General features: G+C 38.9%; 2 non-coding genes across 2 annotated transcripts; both read right to left on the bottom strand.

Annotated features, from left to right (window-relative positions):
• Positions 1-430: 430 nt before the first annotated feature.
• LOC148547673 (small nucleolar RNA R71) lies at positions 431-538 on the bottom strand. The gene has a single exon (XR_015897050.1). It is a non-coding gene; the product is annotated as a small nucleolar RNA R71 (small nucleolar RNA).
• A 13,330-nt stretch (positions 539-13,868) lies between these two features.
• On the bottom strand, positions 13,869-13,976 carry LOC148547674 (small nucleolar RNA R71). Its single transcript, XR_015897405.1, has one exon. It is a non-coding gene; the product is annotated as a small nucleolar RNA R71 (small nucleolar RNA).
• Positions 13,977-15,308: the final 1,332 nt, after the last annotated feature.

Genomic DNA, 15,308 nt, shown 5'->3' on the forward strand with positions numbered 1-15,308 from the left:
TAGAAATTTTCAAAAAAGAAGAAAATATGGCAGCCGAAAATAACAACAATGGTAGAGATGCAAGGAAGATGCTTGGTGACTTTACTACACCAACTTATGACTTTTATGGAAGAAGCATCTCAATCCCTGCAATTGGAGCAAACAACTTTGAGCTTAAGCCTCAATTAGTTTCTCTAATGCAGCAGAATTGCAAGTTTCATGGACTTCATTGGAAGATCCTCATCAGTTCTTAGCTGAATTCTTGCAAATCTGTGACACTGTTAAGACCAATGGGGTTAATTCTGAGGTCTACAAACTTATGCTTTTTCCCTTTGCTGTAAGAGACAGAGCTAGGATATGGTTGGACTCACAACCTAAAGAAAGCCTGAACTCTTGGGAAAAGTTGGTCAATGCTTTCTTGGCCAAATTCTTTCCACCTCAAAAGTTGAGCAAGCTTAGAGTGAAAGTCTAAACCTTCAGACAGAAGGAAGGTGAATCCCTCTATGAAGCTTGGGAAAGATACAAGCAATTGATCAGAAAGTGTCCTTCTGACATGCTTTCAGAATGGAGCATCTTATGTATATTCTATGATGGTCTGTCTGAATTGTCCAAGATGTCATTGGACCACTCTGCTGGTGGATCTTTTCATCTGAAGAAAATGCCTGCAGAAGCCCAGGAACTCATTGAGATGGTTGCAAATAACCAGTTCATGTACACTTCTGAAAGAAATCATGTGAATAATGGGATGACTCAGAAGAAAGGAGTTCTTGAGATTGATACTCTGAATGTAATATTGGCTCAGAATAAAATATTGACTCAGCAAGTCAATATGATTTCTCAGAATCTAACTGGAATGCAAGCTGCATCCGGCAGTGCTAAAGAAGCTTCCTCTGAAGAAGAAGCTTATGACCTTGAGAATTCTGCAATGGAAGAGGTGAATTACATGGGAGAATCCTATGGAAACACCTATAATCCTTCATGGAGGAATCATCCTAATTTCTCATGGAAGGATCAATAGAAGCCTAATCAAGGCTTCAATAATAATGGTGGGAGAAATAGGTTTGGCAATAGCAAGCCTTTTCCATCATCTTCTAAGCAACAGACAGATAATTCTAAGCAGAGCCTCTCTGATTTAGCAACCTGATGAGCGGATATTTTATACGCTTTTTGGGGATAATTTCATATAGTTTTGAGTATGTTTTAGTTAGTTTTTAGTTTATTTCCAGTAGTTTTTAGGAAAAATTCATGTTTCTGGACTTTACTATGAGTTGTGTGTTTTTCTGTAATTTCAGGTATTTTTCTGGCTGAAATTGAAGGAGCTGAGCAAAAATCTGATTCAGGCTGAAAAAGGACTGCTGATGCTGTTGGATTCTGACCTCCCTGCACTCAAAGTGGATTTTCTGGAGCTACAGAACTCGAAATGGCGTGCTTCCAATTGCGTTGGAAAGTAGACATCCAGGGCTTTCCAGAAATATATAATAGTTCATACTTTGCACAATAATTGACGACGTAAACTGGCGTTCAACGCCAGCCTTCTGCCCAAATCTGGCGTCCAGCGCCAGAAAAGGATAAAAAACTGGAGTTGAACGCCCAAACTGGCACAAAAACTGGCGTTCAACTCCACAAATGGCCTCTGCACGTGAATTGCTTAAAGTCTCAGCCCCAGCACACACCAAGTGGGCCCCAGCACACCAAGTAGGCCCCAGAAGTGGATCTCTACATCATCCATCATAGTCCACTCATATTTTGTAACCCTAGGCTACTGGTTTAGTATTTAAACAACTTTTAGAGACTTATTTTGTATCTCATGACATTTCAGATCTAAACTTTGTATTCTCTGACGGCATGAGTCTCTAAACCCCATTGTTGGGGGTGAGGAGCTCTGCTGTGTCTCGATGAATTAATGCAAGTATTTCTGTTTTCCATTCAAACACGCTTGTTCCTATCTAAGATGTTCATTCGCGCTTAACTGTGATGAAGGTGATGATCCGTGACATTCATCACCTTCCTCAAACCATGAACGCGTGCCTGACAACCACCTCCGTTCTATATACGATTGAATGAGTATCTCTTAGATTCCTTAATCAGAATCTCCGTGGTATAAGCTAGAACTGATGGCAGCATTCATGAGAATCCGGAAAGTCTAAACCTTGTCTGTGGTATTCCGAGTAGGATTCAAGGATTGAATGACTGTGACGAGCTTCAAACTCCTGAAGGCTGGGCGTTAGTGACAGACGAAAAAGGATAGTAAATCCTATTCCAACCGGATCGAGAACCAACCGGTGATTAGCCGTGCTGTGACAGAGCGCGTGAGCGTAGTTTTCACTGGAAGGATGGAAGGTAGCCATTGACAACGGTGATCCACCAACACACAGCTTGCCATAGGAGGACATGCGTGCGTGAATCAGAAGACAGAGGAAAGCAGAGATTCAGAAGACAAAGCATCTCCAAAACTCCAACATATTCTCCATTACTGCACAACAAGTAACTTTTAATTTATGCTCTACTGGTTATTCACAATTCAATTGATAAACATAATTGACTTCCTGACTAAGATTTACAAGATAACCATAGATTGCTTCAAACCAACAATCTCCGTGGGATTCGACCCTTACTCACGTAAGGTATTACTTGGACGACCCAGTGCACTTGCTGGTTAGTTGTGCGAAGTTGTAAGAGACTAATGTGAACAGTAACATTACAATTTCGTGCACCAAGTTTTTGGCGCCGTTGCCGGGGATTGTTCGTGTTTGAACAACTGACGGATTATTTTGTTGCTTAGATTAGGAAAAATCTTTCCTTTTTTTTTGTTTAGAGTCTTTTATTATTTATCCCTTGTTAAAACACTTTAAATTTATAGCTCAGTTAATTAGAACGTGGTGTTTATGTTCATGATAATTGGCTATCATATTTTTAAAAACCTTTTTCAAAAATAATTTTTCTATTAAATCCTGTGCCAAACTTTAAGTTTGGTGTTTTCAAAAATAATCTTTCTTAAAATTTTTGAAGGTCCCATAACTCATTTGGCTAGAACATTAATTTGATTGGGTTAGACTCTTTTATGCTCTTTTCAAAACCTTCTTTTTCAAAAATATTTTTTTCTCTTAAATCTTGTGCCAAACTTTAAGTTTGGTGTTTTCTTGTTGATTCCCCTTTGATTTTCGAAAATTTTGGTTTGGTTTTCTAAAAATTTTAAGTTTGGTGTTCTTCCTTCATGTTCTTGTGTTCTTGTGAATCTTCAAAGTGTTCTTGAGTTTCCTTGTGTCTTGATCTTAAAATTTTTAAGTTTGGTGTTCCTTGGTGTTTTCCCTCCAAAATTTTCAAAAACAAGGAGCATTAGATCTAAAAATTTTAAATCTTATACTATCTTATTGTTTTTCTCTCTCCTCACTAAATTCAAAAATATCTTTTCAAAATATCTCTTCTAACTTCCTAACCTCTTATCTTTTCAAAATTTGTTTCAACTAACTAACTAACTTTTTGTTTGTTTCTTAACTTTTTCAAAACTACCTAACTAACTCTCTCTCTCTAATTTTCGAAAATATCTTCCCTTTTTTTTCAAAAATTTCGTTTTTTTTAACTAATTAATTTCTATTTTTTTTACGAAAAAAAAAATTTAAAATAAAAATTTTTTATTTCAAAATTCAAATTCTTTTTAGTTATTTTATTTTATTTAAGTATTTACTTCTTATAAAATAAAATAAATAAAAAGATAAATCAGTCCAAGTTATATCCATATATCCATCATGGACATAAGTGGAGATGGACAGTCCAGGAGGACTTTGGGGTCATATTCTAACCCCTCTACTGCTTCGTATGGGAGTAGCATATGCATACCCTCCATTGGAGTTAGTAGCTTTGAGTTGAATCCTCAGCTCATTATCATGGTGCAGCAAAGTTGCCAGTATTCCGGTCTTCCACAGGAAGAACCTACAGAGTTTCTGGCACAATTTTTACAAATTGCTGACATAGTACATGATAAGGAAATAGATCAGGATGTCTACAGACTATTACTGTTTCCATTTGCTGTAAAAGATCAAGCCAAGAGGTGGTTAAATAACCAACCTAAGGCCAGCATAAGAACATGGAAACAGCTGACAGAAAAATTTCTGAATCAATATTTCCCTCCAAAAAGGATGACACAGCTAAGACTAGACATCCAAGGCTTTAAACAAGGAGATAATGAATCTCTTTATGATGCCTGGGAGAGATACAGAGAGATGCTACGAAAATGCCCCTCTGAAATGTTTTCAGAGTGGGTTCAGTTAGACATCTTCTATTATGGGCTTGCAGAAGGAGCTCAGATGTCTTTAGATTACTCAGCTGGTGGATCTATCCATATGAGAAAGACAATTGAAGAGGCTCAAGAGCTCATTGATACAGTTGCCAGGAATCAGCATCTGTATCTAAGCAGCAACCCTTCCATGAATGAAGAGGTTAAAATAGTAACTGCTGAATTCAGTACTGTAAAACAAGCTGCTGAATTCAATCAACAATTAGATTTTCTAACAAAGCAGCTAGCTGAATTCAAAGACAGGTTACAGGAGACAAGGATAGCTAATATACATATGGAAGAACAGTTTAAGCAAACAAAGCAGCAGCTATCAAAGCAAATAGCAGAAGAATGCCAAGCAGTTCAATTAAGAAGTGGGAAAACATTAAATACCCCACCTCAAGGCATCAAAAATTCAAGAAATGAGCAACCCACCAAAGATTCCCCTGAGGACAGTAAGAGCCCAGGGAAAAATAATTCTGGCACTAAAACGCCAGAAAATGGGTGGAAGGCTGGCGCTGAACGCCCAGACCATGCCCAAAACTGGCGTTCAGCGCCAAAAACAAGGCAGGATTGGCGTTCAACGCCAGAAATGGGCAAGAATCTGGCGTTGAATGCCCAACAGGGGCACATTTCTGGCGTTCAGGCGCCAGGAACAGACAGTGAGTTGGCGTCTAACGTCACTCCAGCTTCTAACTCTGGTACGCAATTGCCAGTGAGGGATCAGACACACATAAGTGCTGATAACAACCCCTCTAAAAAGGCTTCTTTAACCACTAAGGTTGAGGAATATAAAGCCAAGATACCTTATCCTCAAAAACTCCGGAAAGAGGAGCAGGATAAGCAATTTGCTCGCTTTGCAGATTATCTAAGGACTCTTGAAATAAAGATTCCATTTGCAGAGGCACTTGAGCAAATACCTTCTTATGCCAAGTTCATGAAAGAGATCTTGAGTCATAAAAAGGAGTGGAGAGAAACAGAAAGAGTTCTCCTCACTGAAGAATGCAGTGCAGTCATTCTGAAAAGCTTTCCTGAAAAGCTTAAAGACCCTGGGAGTTTTCTGATACCATGCATATTAGAAGGTGATTGCACCAAGACAGCTTTATGCGATCTTGGGGCAAGCATCAACCTAATACCTGCATCCACTATCAGGAAGCTTGGCTTAACTGAAGAAGTTAAACCAACCCGGATATGTCTCCAACTTGCTGATGGTTCCACTAAATACCCATCAGGCGTGATTGAGGACATGATTGTCAGAGTTGGGCCATTCGCCTTTCCCACTGACTTTGTTGTGCTGGAAATGGAGGAGCACAAGAGTGCCACTCTCATTCTAGGAAGACCCTTCCTAGCAACTGGACGATCTCTCATTGACGTCCAGCAGGGGGAAATAACCCTGAGAGTCAACGATGACGAGTTCAAGTTGAACGCTGTCAAAGCCATGCAGCATCCAGACACATCAACAGACTGCATGAAAGTTGACCTTATTGACTCTTTGGTAGAAGAGATCAACATGGCTGAGAGTCTCGAATCAGAGTTGGAAAACATCTTTAAAGATGTTCAGCCTGATTTGGAGGATTCAGGGGACATGAAAGAGCCTCTGAACTTTCTTCTGAAAGAGGAAAAACCTCCTAAACTAGAGCTCAAGCCACTGCCACCATCCTTGAAATATGCATTTCTAGGAGAAGGTGACACTTTTCCAGTGATCATAAGCTCTGCTTTAAATTCACAGGAAGAGGGAGCACTTATTCAAGTGCTAAGGACACACAAGACAGCCCTTGGGTGGTCCATAGGTGATCTTAAGGGCATAAGCCCAGCTAGATGCATGCACAAAATCCTATTAGAGGATAATGCCAAACCAGTGGTTCAACCACAGAGGCGGCTAAATCCAGCCATGAAGGAAGTGGTGCAGAAAGAGGTCACCAAATTACTGGAGGCTGGGATTATTTATCCCATTTCTGATAGCCCCTGGGTGAGCCCTGTTCAAGTCGTCCCAAAAAAGGGAGGCATGACAGTGATTCATAATGAAAAAAATGAACTGATTCCTACAAGAACAGTTACAGGGTGGCGCATGTGTATTGACTACAGAAGGCTCAATACAGCCACCAGAAAGGATCATTTTCCTTTACCATTCATAGACCAGATGCTAGAGAGACTAGCAGGTCATGATTATTACTGCTTTTTGGATGGCTACTCAGGCTATAACCAGATTGCAGTAGATCCCCAGGATCAAGAGAAAATAGCATTCACATGTCCATCCGGAGTGTTTGCTTACAGAAGGATGCCCTTTGGGCTATGCAATGCACCTGCAACCTTCCAGAGATGCATGCTCTCTATTTTCTCTGACATGGTGGAAAAATTTCTGGAAGTCTTCATGGATGACTTCTCAGTATATGGAGACTCATTCAGCTCCTGTCTTGATCACCTGAAACTTGTTCTGAAAAGATGCCAAGAAACCAACCTAGTCTTAAACTGGGAAAAGTGTCACTTCATGGTGACTGAAGGAATTGTTCTTGGGCATAAAATCTCAAACAAGGGAATAGAGGTGGATCAAGCAAAAATAGAGGTAATTGAAAAATTACCACCACCTGCCAATGTTAAGGCAATCAGAAGCTTTCTGGGGCATGCAGGATTCTATAGGAGGTTTATAAAGGATTTTTCAAAAATCGCAAAACCTCTAAGCAATCTGCTAGCTGCTGACACGCCATTTGTGTTTGACACAGCATGCCTGCAGGCGTTTGAAACGCTGAAAGCTAAGCTGGTCACAGCACCAGTCATTTCTGCACCAGACTAGACATTGCCATTTGAGTTAATGTGTGATGCCAGTGATCATGCCATTGGTGCAGTATTGGGACAGAGGCATGACAAGCTTCTGCATGTCATTTATTATGCCAGTCGCGTTCTAAATGATGCCCAGAAAAATTACACAACCACAGAAAAAGAACTACTTGCAGTGGTTTACGCCATTGACAAGTTCAGATCATACTTAGTAGGATCAAAAGTGATTGTGTATACTGACCATGCTGCTCTTAAATATCTACTCACAAAGCAGGATTCAAAACCCAGGCTCATCAGATGGGTATTGCTTCTGCAAGAGTTTGATATAGAAATAAGAGACAGAAAAGGGACAGAGAACCAAGTGGCTGATCATCTGTCCCGGATAGAGCCAGTGGAAGGGACGTCCCTCCCCTTCCTTGAGATCTCTGAGACGTTCCCTGATGAGCATCTATTTGCCATTCAGGAAGCACCATGGTTTGCCGATATTGCAAACTATAAAGCTGCAAGGTTCATACCCAAGGAGTACAATAGAATACAAAAAAAGAAACTAATTACTGATGCAAAGTACTACTTGTGGGATGAGCCCTATCTCTTTAAGAGATGTGCAGACGGAATTATCCGTAGGTGTGTCCCCAGAGAGGAAGCACAGAGAATCCTATGGCATTGCCATGGATCTCAATATGGAGGCCATTTCGGAGGTGAGGGAACAGCCACCAAGGTCCTCCAATGTGGCTTCTATTGGCCCACACTCTATAAAGATTCCCGAGAGTTTGTACGTAATTGTGACAGTTGCCAAAGAGTTGGTAATCTGCCTCATGGTTACGCCATGCCTCAACAAGAAATCTTGGAAATAGAGTTGTTTGATGTATGGGGAATTGACTTCATGGGACCTTTCCCACCATCATACTCAAACACTTATATTCTGGTGGCAGTTGACTATGTATCAAAATGGGTTGAGGCTATCGCCACACCCTCCAATGATACTAAAACAGTGCTGAAATTCCTCCAGAAACATATCTTTAGCAGGTTTGGTGTCCCTAGAGTGTTAATCAGCAATGGGGGCACTCACTTCTGCAATAAACAGCTTTACTCTGCCATGGTTCGGTATGGAATTCGCCACAAAGTGGCCACTCCATATCATCCACAAACCAACGGGCAAGCTGAAGTCTCTAACAGAGAATTAAAGACAATACTGGAACGGACAGTAAATACCCGTAGAAAGGATTGGGCAAGGAGCTTGGATGATGCTCTGTGGGCTTACAGAATAGCATTTAAGACCCCTATAGGGACCTCTCCATACCAACTCGTGTATGGTAAGGCATGCCACCTGCCCGTGGAACTGGAACATAAGGCCTACTGGGCAACCAGATTCCTAAACTTAGATGCCAAATTAGCAGGAGAAAAACGATTGCTCCAGCTAAATGAGCTAGAGGAATTCAGATTCACAGCTTTCAAAAATGCCAAGCTTTATAAAGAAAAATCAAAAAAGTGGCATGACAGAAAGCTGTCATCTAGAATCTTTGAACCAGGACAGAAGGTTCTGTTGTTTAACTCTAGACTCAGGCTATTCCCCGGGAAACTGAAATCCCGGTGGAGGGGACCATACGTGATTACAAGTGTATCACCATATGGTTATGTGGAGCTTCAAGATATTGATTCTGATAAGAAGTTCATTGTCAATGGACAGAGAATCAAGCATTATCTTGAGGGCAACATTGAGCAAGAATGCTCAAGGCTGAAGCTAGATTAAAAGCTCAGCAAGGTCCAGCTAAAGACAATAAAGAAGCGCTTGCTGGGAGGCAACCCAGCCATGGGGCAACAATCCTCTAAGCATTTTGCCCTATTTTTATTTTTATTTGTTTATATAAAGTTCACTGACACTAAGGTAAAGAATCATTTGCATAAGTTTACAGGGTTACAGAAGGAATCTACACACAAAACAGAGATAGGGAGCTTACTGGCAAGAAAACGCCAGTGAAGGGCATGATTTAAAGGAACTGAAGCGCCAGAAATTCTCTCTTGAAGGACCAAGCACCTCACAGACTAGAGGAACATCCACTTCCCAAACCTCAAGGTTGTTGAGTTCTAATCTTAGCCTTAACTCTGTGATAACTGCTCTTATTTTAATTTTACCTTAGGAGTCATATAGTAGTAATTAGTCTATTTTGATTTTATCTCCAATTAAGCTATAGTTTATTTTTCTCATCATCAGCAAACATGAATAAAATAGTAGATCTTTTAAATAAGAAGCAATAAAATTTCGAGTTTTAATAAGAGAAATTCTAATTAGTTAAATGTGGTGGCAATGCTTTCTGTCTTCTGAATGAATGCTTGAACAGTGCATATATCTTTTGAATTTGTTGTTTAAGACTGTTAAATATGTTGGCTCTTGAAAGAATGATGAACATGAGACATGTTATTGAGAATCTGAAAAATCATAAAAATGATTCTTGAAGCAAGAAAAAGCAGCAAAGAACAAAGCTTGCAAAAAAAAAAAGAGAGAGAGAAAGAAAAAAGAGAAAGCAAGCAGAAAAAGCCAAAGCCCTTAAAACCAAAAGGCAAGGGTAATAAAAAGGATCCCAAGGCTTTGAGCATTAGTGGATAGGAGGGCCAAAAAGGAATAAAATCCTAGCCTAAGCGGCTAAATCAAGCTGTCCCTAACCATGTGCTTGTGGCGTGAAGGTGTCAAGTGAAAACTTGAGACTGAGCGGTTAAAGTCAAGGTCCAAAGCAAAAAGAAGAGTGTTGATGAGCGGATAATTTATACGCTTTTTGACATTGTTTTTAGTATGTTTTTAGTAGGATCTAGTTACTTTTAGGGATGTTTTTAATAGATTTTGTGTTAAATTCACATTTCGGACTTTACTATGAGTTTGTATGTTTTTCTGTGATTTCAGGTATTTTCTGGCTGAAATTGAGGGACTTGAGCAGAAATCAGATTCAGAGGTTGAAAAAGGACTGCTGATGCTGTTGGATTCTGACCTCCCTGCACTCAAAGTGGATTTTCTGGAGCTACAGAACTCGAAATGGCGCTTTTCCAATTGCGTTGGAAAGTAGACATCCAGGGCTTTCCAGCAATATATAATAGTCCATACTTTGGCCAAGAATTGACGACGTAAACTGGCGTTCAACGCCAGCTTTCTACCCAAATCTGGCGTCCAGCGCCAGAAAAGGATCCAAAACCAGAGTTGAACGCCCAAACTGGCACAAAAACTGGCGTTCAACTCCACAAATGGCCTCTGCACGTGCAACACTTAAGCTCAGCCCAAACACACACCAAGTGGGCCCCGGAAGTGGATTTATACATCAAATACTTACTCATGTAAACCCTAGTAGCTAGTTTATTATAAATAGGACCTCTTACTATTGTATTAGGCATCTTTGGACGCCTGGTTCTTAGATCAGAGGGGCTGGCCATCTCGGCCATGCCTGGACCTTCACTTATGTATTTTCAAACGGTAGAGTTTCTACACTCCATAGATTAAGGTGTGGAGCTCTGCTGTTCCTCAAAGATTAATGCAAAGTACTACTGTTTTCTATTCAATTCTTCTTATTTCTCTTCTAAGATATCCATTCGCACCCAAGAACGTGATGAAGGTGATGATTATGTGTGACGCTCATCATCCTTCCCCCTTATGAACGCGTGCCTGACAAACACTTCTGTTCTACATGAATTAAGCTAGAATGAATATCTCTTAGATCTCCTAACCAGAATCTTCGTGGCGTAAGCTAGAATGATGGCGGCATTCAAGAGAATCCGGAAGGTCTAAACCTTGTCTGTGGTATTCTGAGTAGGATTCAATGATTGAATGACTGTGACGAGCTTCAAACTCGCGAGTGCTGGGCGTTAGTGACAGACGCAAAAGGAGGGTGAATCCTATTCCAGCATGATCGGGAACCGACAGATGAATAGCCGTGCCGTGACAGGGTGCGTGAGCATACGATTCACTGAGAGGAGGGGATGTAGCCACTGACAACGGTGATGCCCTTGCATACAGCCAGCCATGGAAAGGAGTAAGACTGATTGGATGAAGATAGCAGGAAAGCAGAGGTTCAGAGGAACGAAAAGCATCTCCATTCGCTTATCTGAAATCCCTGCCAATGAATCTACATAAGTATCTCTATCCCTTTTATTGTTTATTTTAATCTAATAAAGTATCATGTTTAAATCCGCCTGACTGAGATTTACAAGGTGACCATAGCTTGCTTCAAGCCAACAATCTCTGTGGGATCGACCCTTACTCACGTAAGGTTTATTACTTGGACGACCCAGTACACTTGCTGGTTAGTTGAACAGAGTTGTGTCCACACATAGAGCCACAATGAGGATTCAATACAATTATATATTGTTAATCACACACAAGTACAAAGAACGTGGAACACAATTTCGTGCACCAAGTTTTTGGCGCCGTTGCCGGGGATTGTTCGAGTTTGGACAACTGACGGTTCATCTTGTTGCTCAGATTAGGTAATTTTCTTTTTGTTTTGTTTTCAAAAATTTTTCAAAAATCTTTCAAAAATTCCTCACTTGTTTTCGAAAAAAAAAAATTTATTAAAAATAATGTTTTCAAAAATAAATTATTCTATGGCTTCAAAATTTTTAAGAATGAATTCTAGTGTTTCATGAAGCATGTTGAAGCCTATCTGGCTGTAAAGCCATACCCAAACTGCTTTGGGATTGGCTAATCACTTCAGTGGAGTCATGCCCAATCCTTCTGGATAGGGTATGTTAGGCTTGTCATGTCTAAATTACACTCATATTTTTATTAAAGCTTGGCTGGCTATTAAGCCATGCCTGACCCTTTGATTGGAGCTTTAGAGCATAAGATTCCTGGAATTCATATTGAAAATTTTGGAATCCTTATTTTTCTTTTCCAAAATAGTTTTTCGAAAATATAAAATAAAAATCCAAAAAAAATTAGAAAATCATAAAAATCAAAAATATTTTTGTGTTTCCTGTTTGAGTATTGAGTCATGTTATAAGTTTGGTGTCAATTGCATAAGCATCTTGCATTTTTTCGAAAATATCATGCATTCATAGTGTTCTTCATGATCTTCAAGTTGTTCTTGGTAAGTCTTCTTGTTTGATCTTGATGATTTTTTGTTTTGTGTCTTTTCATGTTTATCATATGCATTCTTGAATTCTCAGTGCGTAAGCATTAAAGAATTCTAAGTTTGGTGTCTTGCATATTTTCTTTGCATTAAAAATTTTTCAAAATTATGTCTATGATGTTCATCTTGACATTCAAAGTGTTCTTGGTGTTCATCTTGACATTCATAGCATTCTTGCATGCATCACATGTTTTGATCTAAAAATTTCATGCATTGCATAATTTTCACGTTTTCATAAAAATTCAAAAAATTCAAAAAAATATCTTCCCCTTTTTCTCTCATCAAATTCGAAAATTTGAGTTGACTTTTTCAAAAATTTTTAAAATCAAGTTGTTTCTTATGAGTCAAATCAAATTTTCAATTTGAAAATCTTATCTTTTTCAAAATCTTTTTCAAAATTCAAAATCTTTTTCAAAATTCATGATTATTTTCGAAAATTCCAAAAAAATAATTTTCAAAAATCTTTTTCTTATTTTATATCATAATTTTCGAAAATAACATAATCAATTAAAGTTTTGATTCAAAAATTTGAAGTTTGTTACTTGCTTGTTAAGAAAGATTCAAACTTTAAGTTCTAGAATCATATCTTGTGATTTCTTATGAATCAAGTCATTAATTGTGATTTTAAAAATCAAATCTTTTTCAAAAACTAATTTCTATCATATCTTTTCAAAAAAATATCTTCTTATCTTATCTTTTTCAAAATTTGATTTCAAAATATCTTCTCTAACTTCCCAACTTCTTATCTTTTCAAATTTGTTTCAACTAACTAACTAACTTTTTGTTTGTTTCTTAACTTTTTCAAAACTACCTAACTAACTCTCTCTCTCTAATTTTCGAAAATATCTTCCCTCTTTTTCAAAAATTTCTTTTTTATTAACTAATTATTTTTATTTTTTAAATAAAAAAAAATTTTTCGAAAAAAATACTAACCTTTTTCAAAAACTATTTTCAAAGATCACTAACTCTTTTTCAAAAATTGTTTTCGAAAATTCACTTCCCCCTCTCATATTCTTCTATTTGTTTATTGATATACTAACATCTTTCCTTCAACTCTCCAAAAATCTGAACCCCCTCTCTCTCTGAGTTCAGATTTTCTTCCTTTCCTTTCTTCTACTAACACAAGGATCCCTATACTGTGGTATAAAGGATCCATATTATTATTACTATTTTTTCTGTGCCATCTTCTTTGTCATATGAGCAGGAGCAAGGACAAGAACATTCTTGTTAAAGCAGATCCAGAACCTGAAAGGATTCTGAAGAAAAAATTAAGAGAAGCTAAAATACAACAATCCAAAGATAACCTTTCAGAAATTTTCAAACAGGAAAAGGAGATGGCAGCCGAAAATAATAATAATATAAGGAAGATGCTTGGTGACTTCACTGCACCTAATTCCAATTTACATGGAAGAAGCATCTCCATTCCTGCCATTGGAGCAAACAAATTTGAGCTGAAACCTCAATTAGTTTCTCTGATGCAGCAGAACTGCAAGTTTCATGGACTTCCATCTGAAGATCCTTTTCAGTTCTTAACTGAATTCTTGTAGATATGTGATACTGTTAAGACTAATGGAGTAGATCCTGAAGTCTACAGGCTCATGCTTTTCCCTTTTGCTGTAAGAGACAGAGCTAGATTATGGTTGGATTCTCAACCCAAAGACAGCCTGAACTCTTGGGATAAGCTAGTCACGGCTTTCTTAGCCAAGTACTTTCCTCCTCAAAAGCTGAGCAAGCTTAGAGCTGATGTTCAAACCTTCAGACAGAAAGAAGGTGAATCCCTCTATGAAGCTTGGGAAAGATACAAACAGTTGACCAAAAAGTGTCCTTCTGACATGCTTTCAGAATGGACCATCCTGGATATATTCTATGATGGTCTGTCTGAGTTATCTAAGATGTCATTGGATACCTCTGCAGGTGGATCCATTCACCTAAAGAAAACGCCTGCAGAAGCTCAAGAACTCATTGACATGGTTGCTAATAACCAGTTCATGTACACTTCTGAAAGGAATCCTGTGAGTAATGGGACGCCTATGAAGAAGGGAGTTCTTGAAGTTGATACTCTGAATGCCATATTGGCTCAGAATAAAATATTGACTCAGCAAGTCAATATGATTTCTCAGAGTTTGCATGGAATGCAAGCTGCATCCAACAGTACTCAAGAGGCTTCTTCTGAAGAAGAAGCCTATGATCCTGAGAACCCTGCAATAGCAGAGGTAAATTACTTAGGTGAACCTTATGGAAACACCTATAACTCAACATGGAGAAATCATCCAAATTTCTCATGGAAGGATCAAAAGCCTCAACAAGGCTTTAATAATGGTGGAAGAAACAGGTTTAGCAATGGCAAACCTTTTCCATCATCAACTCAGCAACAGACAGAGAACTCTGAACAAAATGCTTCTAATTTAGCAAATCTAGTCTCTGATCTATCTAAGGCCACTGTAAGTTTCATGAATGAAACAAGGTCTTCCATTAGAAATCTGGAAGCACAAGTGGGCCAGCTGAGTAAAAGGATCACTGAAATCCCTCCTAGTACTCTCCCAAGCAATACAGAAGAAAATCAAAAAGGAGAGTGCAAGGCCATTGACATAAGTGCCATGGCCGAACCTGTGAGGAGAGGAGAGGACGTGAATCCCAAGGAGGAAGACCTCCTGGGACGTCCAGTGATCAATAAGGAGCTTCCCTCTGAGGAACCAAAGGACTCTGAGGCTCATCTAGAGACCATAGAGATTCCATTGAACCTCCTTATGCCCTTCATGAGCTCTGATGAGTATTCCTCTTCTGAAGAGAATGAGGATGTCACTGAAGAGCAAACTGCCAAGTTTCTTGGTGCAATCATGAAGCTGAATGCCAAATTGTTTGGCATTGATGCTTGGGAAGTTGAACCTCCCTTGTTCATCAATGAACTAAGTGATCTGGATCAACTGACATTGCCTCAGAAGAGACAGGATCCTGGAAAGTTCATATTACCTTGTACCATAGGCATCATGATCTTTAAAGCTCTGTGTGACCTTGGTTCAGGTATAAACCTCATGCCCTTCTCTGTAATAGAGAAACTGGGAATCTATGGGGTGCAAGCTGCTAAAATCTCACTAGAGATGGCAGACAGCTCAAGAAAACAGGCATATAGACAAGTAGAGGATGTATTAGTAAAGGTTGAGGGCCTTTAC

Source organism: Arachis ipaensis, chromosome B8, assembly GCF_059453495.1.
Source record: "Arachis ipaensis isolate K30076 ecotype BB chromosome B8, ASM5945349v1, whole genome shotgun sequence".
NCBI lineage: Eukaryota > Viridiplantae > Streptophyta > Magnoliopsida > Fabales > Fabaceae > Arachis > Arachis ipaensis.